The sequence below is a fragment of the Ictalurus punctatus genome, chromosome 20 (genome assembly GCF_001660625.3).
Source record: "Ictalurus punctatus breed USDA103 chromosome 20, Coco_2.0, whole genome shotgun sequence".
NCBI lineage: Eukaryota > Metazoa > Chordata > Actinopteri > Siluriformes > Ictaluridae > Ictalurus > Ictalurus punctatus.
In genome coordinates this window covers 7,887,931-7,900,739 of record NC_030435.2, presented here as the reverse complement: position 1 = coordinate 7,900,739, position 12,809 = coordinate 7,887,931, and the positions used below count along the sequence as shown (strand labels likewise).

The 12,809-nt window shown below is 43.2% G+C and overlaps 2 non-coding genes across 2 annotated transcripts; both read left to right on the top strand.

Annotated features, from left to right (window-relative positions):
* The first annotated feature begins 1,448 nt into the window (after positions 1 to 1,448).
* On the top strand, positions 1,449 to 1,567 carry LOC128628865 (5S ribosomal RNA). Its single transcript, XR_008393113.1, has one exon. It is a non-coding gene; the product is annotated as a 5S ribosomal RNA (ribosomal RNA).
* A 1,913-nt stretch (positions 1,568 to 3,480) lies between these two features.
* On the top strand, positions 3,481 to 3,599 carry LOC124627678 (5S ribosomal RNA). The gene has a single exon (XR_006982145.2). It is a non-coding gene; the product is annotated as a 5S ribosomal RNA (ribosomal RNA).
* Positions 3,600 to 12,809: the final 9,210 nt, after the last annotated feature.

Here is a 12,809-nt window from a genome sequence, read left to right as displayed (position 1 = left end):
TGCCACGACAGTGCCATATACACATTTCATTTGCCTATGTGCTACTGCAACTTTGCACGATGACACTCCCTGACACTGTACATGGCAGCAGCGGATTGCTCTTCGTCATTGTCAGTAGAAATTCTGCTATTCTGATTCAACGCCCTATTATTCGTGTGACTGCAGTGTCACATTTGTATGATTTGCACTCAGAGACGATGCGCTGTGTCAATTACTCGCACCTGCAACGGGGTATTGCTCATTTCTTCAGTTATCTACAGTATTCTTTTCTTTCTAGATATGTACCACTCATATAATGACAGGAGATGCAAACCTAATTTCCATGTAATCTTAGGATGACAAGAAACATATCCTCTTCTGTCTATTCAATTCAAAATGTACAGTTTTACATTTATCATCTAGTTACTGTTAATACATTTACTTTCCTTCCTTCAATCACCTATATAGATTTATTCACACGTTTGTTTGTCTGTTTATTTTTTCTCTTTTTTCATAGTGTTTTTTGAGTATCCTTTTACTTCCATCAATTTTTCCCAATTCCTTCCTTTATTTTCTGCATTTCACCACACGTAGGCTACTGGTGCGTGATTCTTTCTTTTTATAGCATGATCGGCAACCACATTGAGCATGCACTGTTTGTGCACATCATTCAGTCATGATGGCCATGAAAGCTCGTTTCTGCAGATGGTAAGGGAAACTCGGCATTCTGTGTGTTTTTCAGTGGTGTTAAATCGTGGCCTTTTGATTCAGCTCATTTCAAAACATCCGACTGAAGTTTCCAGTTGGAGCACTTGTGGAAGTCCCTTTTGATAGACTCGTCTAACGAACGCTGTAAATTAAGAGAGCGAGAGAGAGAGAGAGAGAGAGAGAGAGAGAGAGAGAGATTGCTCGATTCAACAGGCCACACACTCCAGCTCACTTGGTGGCGGTAATGCGCCCAACTCCTGAATCGGCCTAAAACATCAAAGAAGAGCGCAGGCGCTCGGCTCTTGTAGTTGCAGTGGCCGTTTAATTGTCGGTTTGATTGTTTTTTAACGCACTAATAATTGATCAAGAAAAGTATTGTGGAAGTAGGCCTAGCTGTAAATACACTGTTCATGGTCAGCCTCCCTTCTCTTCCAGCAATTTGATATCCGATGACAATTTATTTATTTATTTATTTAATAAAGGCGTACCTGGCATTAGAATGAAGCAAGAAGCTAAGATGCAGTGTTCCTTTTGAAAAAATGTAGGGAAATAAAGATGAGTGAACGTGCAGTAAAGTGGTATTAAACCCATGAGCTGGAGAGCCATGTGCTCGTGCATGTGTGCAGGAGGTGAGACAGATTCCTTGGTTTGGACGAAAGGTTTGTACTCGCCGTACGATTGCAAATCAGCAAGTGAGTGAATCGAGAACGACTTGGGCTTCAGCCTACAGTATAAATAGGCCGTAGTGCAGCTGGTCTCTCGCTTACGGCCATACCACCCTGAGAACGCCCGATCTCGTCCGATCTCGGAAGCTAAGCAGGGTCGGGCCTGGTTAGTACTTGGATGGGAGACCGCCTGGGAATACCAGGTGCTGTAAGCTTTTCCCTCTTCAAAGTCTCCACTGCAACTTTTCAAACGAGAAATATTTTTGCAACTTTCACGAAATTATTAGTACACAAACACGCGATGGAGAGACACATCTGACAAAAATCCAAACTAACTCATTCAACTGAGCAGAAAATTCTTTTAGAACCACAAAATTATCTCCACGTCATTCATGTTGCCTTCATTTCGGTCTTTCGTCAGGCTTTCCTTTCTTTAGGCGCCTATTCCCCCATGTTGCTCATTTCTCTAGCTCTGTATGTGCGAAGATTCGACGGGCTTCCAATCGCAGATATAATAGGCGAAATTCTTGATGATATTTCTCTTGTGATTATTTTGCCTATTATTAGGATGTTTTTTCTGCTTCTAGTACAAGCAGTAATCTATTACTATTGCATTAAGAACCTTATTTATTCACGATCATCACCAGTTTCTGTCACCATGCCACGACAGTGCCATATACACATTTCATTTGCCTATGTGCTACTGCAACTTTGCACGATGACACTCCCTGACACTGTACATGGCAGCAGCGGATTGCTCTTCGTCATTGTCAGTAGAAATTCTGCTATTCTGATTCAACGCCCTATTATTCGTGTGACTGCAGTGTCACATTTGTATGATTTGCACTCAGAGACGATGCGCTGTGTCAATTACTCGCACCTGCAACGGGGTATTGCTCATTTCTTCAGTTATCTACAGTATTCTTTTCTTTCTAGATATGTACCACTCATATAATGACAGGAGATGCAAACCTAATTTCCATGTAATCTTAGGATGACAAGAAACATATCCTCTTCTGTCTATTCAATTCAAAATGTACAGTTTTACATTTATCATCTAGTTACTGTTAATACATTTACTTTCCTTCCTTCAATCAGCTATATAGATTTATTCACACGTTTGTTTGTCTGTTTATTTTTTCTCTTTTTTTCATAGTGTCTTTTGAGTATCCTTTTACTTCCATCAATTTTTCCCAATTCCTTCCTTTATTTTCTGCATTTCACCACACGTAGGCTACAGGTGCGTGATTCTTTCTTTTTATAGCATGATCGGCAACCACATTGAGCATGCACTGTTTGTGCACATCATTCAGTCATGATGGCCATGAAAGCTCGTTTCTGCAGATGGTAAGGGAAACTCGGCATTCTGTGTGTTTTTCAGTGGTGTTAAATCGTGGCCTTTTGATTCAGCTCATTTCAAAACATCCGACTGAAGTTTCCAGTTGGAGCACTTGTGGAAGTCCCTTTTGATAGACTCGTCTAACGAACGCTGTAAATTAAGAGAGAGAGAGAGAGAGAGAGAGAGAGAGAGAGAGAGAGAGAGAGAGAGAGAGAGAGAGAGAGAGAGATTGCTCGATTCAACAGGCCACACACTCCAGCTCACTTGGTGGCGGTAATGCGCCCAACTCCTGAATCGGCCTAAAACATCAAAGAAGAGCGCAGGCGCTCGGCTCTTGTAGTCCGAGTGGCCGTTTAATTGTCGGTTTGATTGTTTTTTAACGCACTAATAATTGATCAAGAAAAGTATTGTGGAAGTAGGCCTAGCTGTTAATACACTGTTCATGGTCAGCCTTCCTTCTCTTCCAGCAATTTGATATCTGATGACAATTTATTTATTTATTTAATAAAGGCGTACCTGGCATTAGAATGAAGCAAGAAGCTAAGATGCAGTGTTCCTTTTGAAAAAATGTAGGGAAATAAAGATGAGTGAACGTGCAGTAAAGTGGTATTAAACCCATGAGCTGGAGAGCCATGTGCTCGTGCATGTGTGCAGGAGGTGAGACAGATTCCTTGGTTTGGACGAAAGGTTTGTACTCGCCGTACGATTGCAAATCAGCAAGTGAGTGAATCGAGAACGACTTGGGCTTCAGCCTACAGTATAAATAGGCCGTAGTGCAGCTAGTCTCTCGCTTACGGCCATACCACCCTGAGAACGCCCGATCTCGTCCGATCTCGGAAGCTAAGCAGGGTCGGGCCTGGTTAGTACTTGGATGGGAGACCGCCTGGGAATACCAGGTGCTGTAAGCTTTTCCCTCTTCAAAGTCTCCACTGCAACTTTTCAAACGAGAAATATTTTTGCAACTTTCACGAAATTATTAGTACACAAACACGCGATGGAGAGACACATCTGACAAAAATCCAAACTAACTCATTCAACTGAGCAGAAAATTCTTTTAGAACCACAAAATTATCTCCACGTCATTCATGTTGCCTTCATTTCGGTCTTTCGTCAGGCTTTCCTTTCTTTAGGCGCCTATTCCCCCATGTTGCTCATTTCTCTAGCTCTGTATGTGCGAAGATTCGACGGGCTTCCAATCGCAGATATAATAGGCGAAATTCTTGATGATATTTCTCTTGTGATTATTTTGCCTATTATTAGGATGTTTTTTCTGCTTCTAGTACAAGCAGTAATCTATTACTATTGCATTAAGAACCTTATTTATTCACGATCATCACCAGTTTCTTTCACCATGCCCCGATAGTGCCATATACACATTTCATTTGCCTATGTGCTACTGCAACTTTGCACGATGACACTCCCTGACACTGTAGATGGCAGCCGCGGATTGCTCTTCGTCATTGTCAGTAGAAATTCTGCTATTCTGATTCAACGCCCTATTATTCGTGTGACTGCAGTGTCACATTTGTATGATTTGCACTCAGAGACGATGCGCTGTGTCAATTACTCGCACCTGCAACGGGGTATTGCTCATTTCTTCAGTTATCTACAGTATTCTTTTCTTTCTAGATATGTACCACTCATATAATGACAGGAGATGCAAACCTAATTTCCATGTAATCTTAGGATGACAAGAAACATACCCTCTTCTGTCTATTCAATTCAAAATGTACAGTTTTACATTTATCATCTAGTTACTGTTAATACATTTACTTTCCTTCCTTCAATCAGCTATATAGATTTATTCACACGTTTGTTTGTCTGTTTATTTTTTCTCTTTTTTTCATAGTGTCTTTTGAGTATCCTTTTACTTCCATCAATTTTTCCCAATTCCTTCCTTTATTTTCTGCATTTCACCACACGTAGGCTACAGGTGCGTGATTCTTTCTTTTTATAGCATGATCGGCAACCACATTGAGCATGCACTGTTTGTGCACATCATTCAGTCATGATGGCCATGAAAGCTCATTTCTGCAGATGGTAAGGGAAACTCGGCATTCTGTGTGTTTTTCAGTGGTGTTAAATCGTGGCCTTTTGATTCAGCTCATTTCAAAACATCCGACTGAAGTTTCCAGTTGGAGCACTTGTGGAAGTCCCTTTTGATAGACTCGTCTAACGAACGCTGTAAATTAAGAGAGCGAGAGAGAGAGAGAGAGAGAGAGAGAGAGAGAGAGATTGCTCGATTCAACAGGCCACACACTCCAGCTCACTTGGTGGCGATAATGCGCCCAACTCCTGAATCGGCCTAAAACATCAAAGAAGAGCGCAGGCGCTCGGCTCTTGTAGTTGCAGTGGCCGTTTAATTGTTGGGTTGAGTTGCCTGGTTTGTACTCGGATGGGAGACTGCCTGGAAATTCCAAGTGCTCTAAGTTTTTCCACCTTCAAAGTCTCTGCTACAACTTTTCAAACACAAAAACATTTTGCAACATTCATTACACACGATGGAGAGACACATCTGACGTAATCAAAACTAATTCATTCAGCTGATGAATATCTTTTTGATATCTGAAACTGAACAATGTATATATATATATATATATATATATATATATATATATATATCCATCTTCTATACCGCTTATCCTTCTTCAGGTTCACAGAGAACCTGGAGCCTACCCCAGGGAGCACCGGACACAAGGCAGGGTTCACCCTGGACTGGGTACCAGTCCATCGCAGGGCACTATCACATACACATTCACACACTACAGACACGCCAATCCACCTACCATGCACGTCTTTGGACTGGGGGAAGAAACCGGTGTACCCAGAGGAAACCCCTGCAGCACAGGGAGAACATGCAAACTCCACACACGGCCACCTTCAGAATCGACCCCCTGACCTTGGAGGTGTGAGACGAAGGTGCTAACCACTAAGCCACCGTGTGTCCTGTACTTATGTATGAATACTTATGTACATGTCCTATTTTTATTTTTTATGTACAGTAGTCATGTACCTCCGCCATCTGTTTTCCGACAGTCCAAAATATCGATGGTGTTGTAGCGGGGCTGTCTCTTCAGCCCCACCGCAGCAGGAGTGAATTTAGTTTCTTGTGCGCGGCTGTCAGTCTGTCACGACTAGTGCATGTCTAAAATATTCACCGCAGTTCACTTTTTCCACATTTTGTTATGTTACAGCCTTATTCCAAATGGATTAAATTAATTATTTTCCTAAAAATTCTACAAACAATACCCCATAATGACAACGTGAAAGAAGTTTGTTTGAAATCTGCAAATTTATTAAAAATAAAAAACAAAAAAAGCACATGTATATAAGTATTCACAACCTTTGCTCAATACTTTGTTGAAGCACCTTTGGCACCAATTACAGCCTCAAGTCTTTTTGAGCATGATGCTATAATTTTGGCACATCTATTTTTGGGCAGTTTCTCCCATTCTTCTTTGCAGGACCTCTCAAGCTCCATCGGGTTGGATGGGGAGCATCGGTACACAGCCATTTTTAGATCTCTCCAGAGATGTTCAATCGGGTTCAAGTCTGGGCTCTGGCTGGGCCACTCAAGGACATTCACAGAGCTGTCCTGTAGCTGCTCCTTTGTTATCATGGCTGTGTGCTTAGGGTCGTTGTCCTGTTGGAAGATGAACCTTCACCCCAGTCTGAGGTCCAGAGCGCTCTGAAGCAGGTTTTCATGAAGGATGTCTCTGTCCATTGCTGCATTCATCTTTCCCTCGATCCTGACTACTCTCCCAGTTCCTGCCATTGAAAAATATCCCCACAGCATGATGCTGCCACCACCATGCTTTACTGTAGGGATGGTATTGGCCAGGTGATGACAGGTGCCTAGACATGACGCTTGCCATTCAGTCCATCAGACCAGAGAATTTTGTTTCTCATGGTCTGAGAGTCCTTCATGGGCCTTTTGGCAAACTCCAGATGGGCTGTCATGTGCCTTTTACTGAGGAGTGGCTTCCGTCTGCCATACAGGCCTGATTGGTGGAGTGCTGCAGAGATGGTTGTTCTTCTGGAATGTTCTCCTCTCTCCACAGAGACACGCTGGAGCTCTGTCAGAGTGACCATCGGGTTTTTTGTCACCTCCCTGACTAAGGCCCTTCTCCCCCGATCGCTCAGTTTGGCTGGGCGGCCAGCTCTAGGAAGAGTCCTGGTGGTTCCAAACTTCTTTCATTTACAGATGATGGAGGCCACTGTGCTCATTGGGACGTTCAATGCTGCAGAAATGTTTCTGTACCCTTCCCCAGATCTGTGCCTTGATACAATCCTGTCTCGGAGGTCTGCAGACAATTCCTTGGACTTCATGGCTTGGTTTGTGCTCTGACATGCATTGTTAACTGGGACCTTAAATAGACAGATGTGTGCCTTTCCGAATCATGTCCAATCAACTGAATTTACCACATGTGGACTCCAATCAAGTTGTAGAAACACCTCAAGGATGATCAGTGGAAACAGGATGCACCTGAGCTCAATTTTGAGTGTCATGGCAAAGGCTGTGAATACTTATGTACATGTGCTTTTTTTGTTTTTTATTTTTTTTAAAATTCTAAAGATTTCAAACAAACTTCTTTCATGTTGTCATAATGGGGTATTGTTTGTAGAATTTTGAGGAAAATAATGAATTTAATCCATTTTGGAATAAGGCTGTAACATAACAAAATGTGGAAAACGTGAAGCACTGTGAATACTTTCCAGATGCACTATATATATATATATATATATATATATATATATATATATATATATATATATATATATATATATATATATATATATATATATATAGTCGCAACGGACTGACAGCCGGCGCACAAGAAACTACTGCCACTACTGCTACTGCCACGGTGGGGCTGAAGAGACAGCCCCGCTTCAGCACCATCAATGATTTGGACTGTCAGAAAACACATGGCGGCAGGGTGGAGCCGTCGACACACCCTCGGTCGATGATGAATGGTGTATGGCACGGGAAAATTCCACCATCCAGCAGACGAGGGAAGAGTATAAAAGGCCGCTCTTATGCTTGAAAGGGGAGAGACCTCTCACAAGACATACGACTCAGACCCGAGCAAAGATTCTGCTCCCTGGCTGTAAACGTGGCGTTGCCTGATGGCCGAGAGGAACCCCCACCTCTCAGAAAAGCCCCAGCGCGACTCCGGCAACCCCGCGAACAACTGAACCCTCACCACACGATTTCACGCCCCCACGCGAGCACACACATACACACTCGCACTCACTCACCCCCTCCAGACCGTCCTAAATAAAGATCTCACTCAGTAATACTAAAACGACTTCCTGTGTGTCTGTGCCCCACCCACCGCTGGCTAGTTTCCCTACACTGGTGGAGAATGAGGGCATGAGCACAGACCCACCCACCTGAAGAAAAGAAGAAGAAAAAAAGGGAGAGTTTTTTATCTTCCCCTTTTCTCCTTTTGTATTAAAACTTCTATTCTACACCACCCTTAAAAAAAACAAAATTTTTTGTTGGATTCCCTGCTGTAGCAATTAATGGAGGCCAGCCTCCAACAGCAGATGATAACACAGCAGCTCGCCAAGAGCCTTCAGGTCGCCACCCGGGAGCTGCTGGCCCTGAAAGCCACGACCTCTTTGGCTACCCTTCCTCATCCTGATCCCAGCCGAGAAGCCCAGGACCTGCTTCCCCACTTGTCCCCAGACGACGATATTGAGGCCTACCTAGAAGTCTCCGAACGGGTCGCTCACCAGTAGAGCTGGAGTATCAAAGAGTGGCTGCGCATTCCTCGGCTTTCCAGAGAGGCGCACGCAACTTACTATGCCCTCGCTCCGGAGGACGCCAGGGATTACAGAAAGGTAAAGGGAGAGATCCTGGCATGGTGTGGGCGGAACCCCCTCCAGGCGGCGGCAGAGTTCCACCGGTGGAGCTACAGGCCGGGAGCCAAGCCATGTGGGCAGATGGACACCCTCCTGCACCACACCAAGAGGTGGCTCCAGCCAGATCTGTACTCTGCCACTGAGGTTGTAGAGAGGGTGGCCGTGGACCGGTTCCTGAGGACTCTGCCGCCCACAGAATGCCAGGCCGTGGGGATGCAAGCTCCCGGGACACCCAGGGAACTACTGACCACCCTGGAACACAGCCTGACCACCCTGGTGCTCAGCAAAGAGGGACAGCACCACCAAGGCCGCCCGGACTACAGGAAACCCGAGGATGAGTGCAGACTAACCGAGCCGGACAAGGGGACATGGAAGAAGATGCAGAAAACCTGTCCAGCAGGGCATGTCCTCCCCACGCTGGACCTGCCGAACCATCTCCCCCCACCACCCCCCGTGAGCGAAGGAAGCCCGAGTGCGGCAGGCCTACATGGCCCGAGTCAAGGAAGACTCCGGGATAGAAGGTAAGCTGCACACACGCTCTAATCCACTCTCATCTGTGTTTCAGCTGAGAGAGTTCCGGCAGGGGAACTTCAGCTGAGAGCAGAAAGAGGACAGCCGCCTGAAGTATTGCTGGGCACAGGTGCGCCAGATCGAGGGGGTCGACCAAAGCCCGAACCAGAGACTCCCCTCCTCCTACTTTCTGGTCAAAGGCGGCTTACTGTACCACCGGACCAATGACAGAGGGGAAACCGTGGACCTCTTGGTCATCCCCAAAGCCAGAACACAAGCCCTGATGCACCTGGCCCATGCCCATCCGCTCAGGGGCCACCTGGGGGCAAGAATCACCCTGGAGAAGCTGAAGGACCATTTTGTCTGGCCAGGCATGGACGCAGAGGTCCGGTGCTTCTGCCAACAATGCCCCCAGTGCCAACGCACGGCCCCAAGGAAGCCCCCGCCGGCGCCACTCATCCCGCTTCCCATCATAGGCGTCCCTTTCGAGAGGATTGGCATGGACCTCGTCAGGCCGCTCCCAAAATCTGCCAGAGGTCACAGGTATATATTGGTAATCGTGGGCTATGCCACCAGGTACCCCGAGGCGGTACCACTGCATAAAGCCACCTCCCGGAACATCGCCAAAGAGCTGGTGCTCCTGTTCAGCCGTGTGGGGATCCTAAAAGACATCCTAATCGACCAAGGTATATATATATATATATATATATATATATATATATATATATATATATATATATATATATATATATATATATATATATGAAATTATCTTTCATGAAATGTGAAATTAAATTTAAACAATTCAGTCACAGCACGTGGGCATATTTAGTTTTTTTCTGACACTCCACTTCTGAGGTCATCATACATCTCCCAGACACATGGAGTCTTCCTGAAAGATGCTCTGTGCCGATAAAAGCTTCGTTTGTGCTGCTTCCATTTAATTTTTTTTTAACTTCTTTTTATTCCATTTTATCAAGTGCAGCCGTACAGTACAATTAGTAATACAGTGATATGGCACAGGTATACATGTCTTACAGGGCAGTCCATGGCTTCCAATATCCTCTCAGTGTCCACACATATTTCCCCCTCATCCGACAAAACGTTAAGTAATGGGTCACAACCAGCAAGACAGTAAATAGATAAAAAATAAATAAATCAATCAAAAAGAGACAAAAATAGAGGCACAGTAATAATGAATAAACAATAGTAATGCGTGAATAACATAAAGATGGCATTCAGATTTAGATAACAAAGAGAAGCTACTCCGACTCCTACAACAAATCACATGAGAAAATATGAGATGATCGGGGCCCATATAACTGAAAATATTTCTGTTTTTAGTTGTACTTTTGCATTTACTTTTTATTCCATGTAATAAACATCCTTCACCCTTTCCCTCCATTGTGATAACGTGGGGGGCTGCGGCTTCAGCCAGGAGACCGTAATCATCTTCTTAGCTATTAAGAGTAAGACTCTCAGTAAGAATATCATATTATTGTTCTCCACCTCCTCCGGAAGTAATCCCAATAAATAACAAGATGGTTCTAAAGGCAGTTCTATATGTAAACATTTTTTAATCTCATTTTGTATGTTTTGCCAATATTCTGTTAATTTTGGACAGTCAAAGAATTTGTGTGTATGGTCTCCCACCAGGCCGCAGCCCCTCCAACACTGATCTGATTTGTCTCCAAATTTTGAGGTAATAAGGGGAATTCTGAAAAATCTCATCTTGAATTTCCATTCAAATTCCCTTCAAATGGGGCTGTTTGTTATTTTGTGTCCCTCTCTGCAAGATAGTGCCCATTTATCATACCGAATGATGGTTTTCATCTCCAGTTCCCATTTTTCCTTAATGTCCAAACTGTCATCCTTTAGTTCTTCTTGTAAGATCTTATATATGTGTGATATGATTTTCTTTTTAATGTTTTTTTTTTATTATTAACATAAAAAAACATTCTATATTGGATGGGGAAGTGCATAGTTTATCCCATTCTCTGTGTGTCTGTAAGTAATGCCTTAGCTGCAGGTATCTAAAAAAATTATGGGCTAGCAAATTATATTTATGTTGGAGCTGTTCAAATGACAATAGGACTCCTCCCTCAAATAACTGATCTAACATAACTAGACCATTTTCTTCCCATTTTTTGAACCCTGTGTCTAATTTGGATGGGAGAAAGTCAGTATTGTGTATCTTCATTGTTCTAGAAATTAATGTGGGGAGTCTTAGCTTCTTTCTCACACTTGCCCATATCTTTAAAGTGTTTTTAACCCATTGATTGCTTTTTTTTTTTACTTTCCAAATATCTTGGTGCATGAATGGGACTGTGTCTACAGGGACATTAGAGCATTCACTCTGTTCCATCCCAACCCAAATGGCATCTTTTTCTTGAGAAACCCAGGAGACCATTGATCTAAGCTGGGCTGCCCAGTAGTAGTGTTTCAAGTTAGGCAAGTCTAGGCCTCCATTTTCTCTGGAACATAACATTCTTTTAAATTTTATTGTAGGTTTTCTATTTTGCCACATAAATTTGGATAACCATTTATTAATTATTTTAAATGTAGTAGCGGGAACCTCTACGGGCAGGGATTGGAACAGAAAGAGCAGCCTTGGCAATACGTTCATTCGTATTGTTTCCACTCTTCCCATTAGAGATAAAGGGAGTAATTTCCATCTCGTCAAGTCAGTTTTTATTTCACCCAATAATTTCCCGTAGTTAGCCTTAAATAGCTGTGATGTATCTGGGGTTATGAAGATTCCTAGCTATTTAAAACCTTGATTAGACCGACGGAAGTTAAATCTTCCTGTTAGTTGTGCTGGTCAGTGCCTCACCAGCATCATTGCTTCAGATTTCGATTGGTTGATTTCATATCCCGAGAATTCTCCGTATTCCATTAAATTTCTTATTAGCGAAGGGATAGAGGAGGCTGGATCACTAATATATGTCAGTATGTCGTCCGCGTAGAGTGAAATCTTGTGTTCTGTTTGACCCTCATCTTTTATGCCCTTGATAGTCTCATTTTGTCTTATTAGTGCTGCTAAGGGTTCAATATTTATGGAAAACAGCAAAGGGCTGAAGCAATCACCCTGGCGGGCGCCCCTCTCAAGGTGGAAAAAGTCAGAGCAACATCCATTCACCCTTACTGGTGACTTGGGATTTGTGTATATAACCTTTACCCAGTCCACAAATTTTGGGTGGAACTGCATTGCAGCCAATGTTTTATACAGGAATTGTCAATTTACAGTGTCGAATGCTTTCTGTGCATCAAAGCTAATTAACATGGAATTTTGATTACTTTTCTTGGCACATGTTATAATATTTAATGTTCTCCTTATGTTTTTGGCTCCTTGTCTGTCAGGGATAAAGCCTGTCTGAACCGCCTTAATAAACTTTGCTATAATTTTTTGCAATCTTTTTGTCAGGATACTTGTTAGTATTTTTTGATCATTACATAACAGGCTAATTGGTCTATACCCTTCGCAGGATAATAGGTCTTTGCCTTCTTTATGGATCACTGACACAATGGCCTCAGACCATGTAGCTGGCGGGTCTTCTTTGGAAAGGGCATAATTAAAAACCTTAGTTAGTAATGGTACTAAATCATCAATGAAGCACTTATAGAATTCTCCAGGGAGACCATTCGTCCCTGGAGATTTGTTATTTTTCAGTTTTTAAAAAAAAATAATTTCTCGTATTTCACTTTCGGTAACATTTAGTGTCATTTGCAATGCTTCA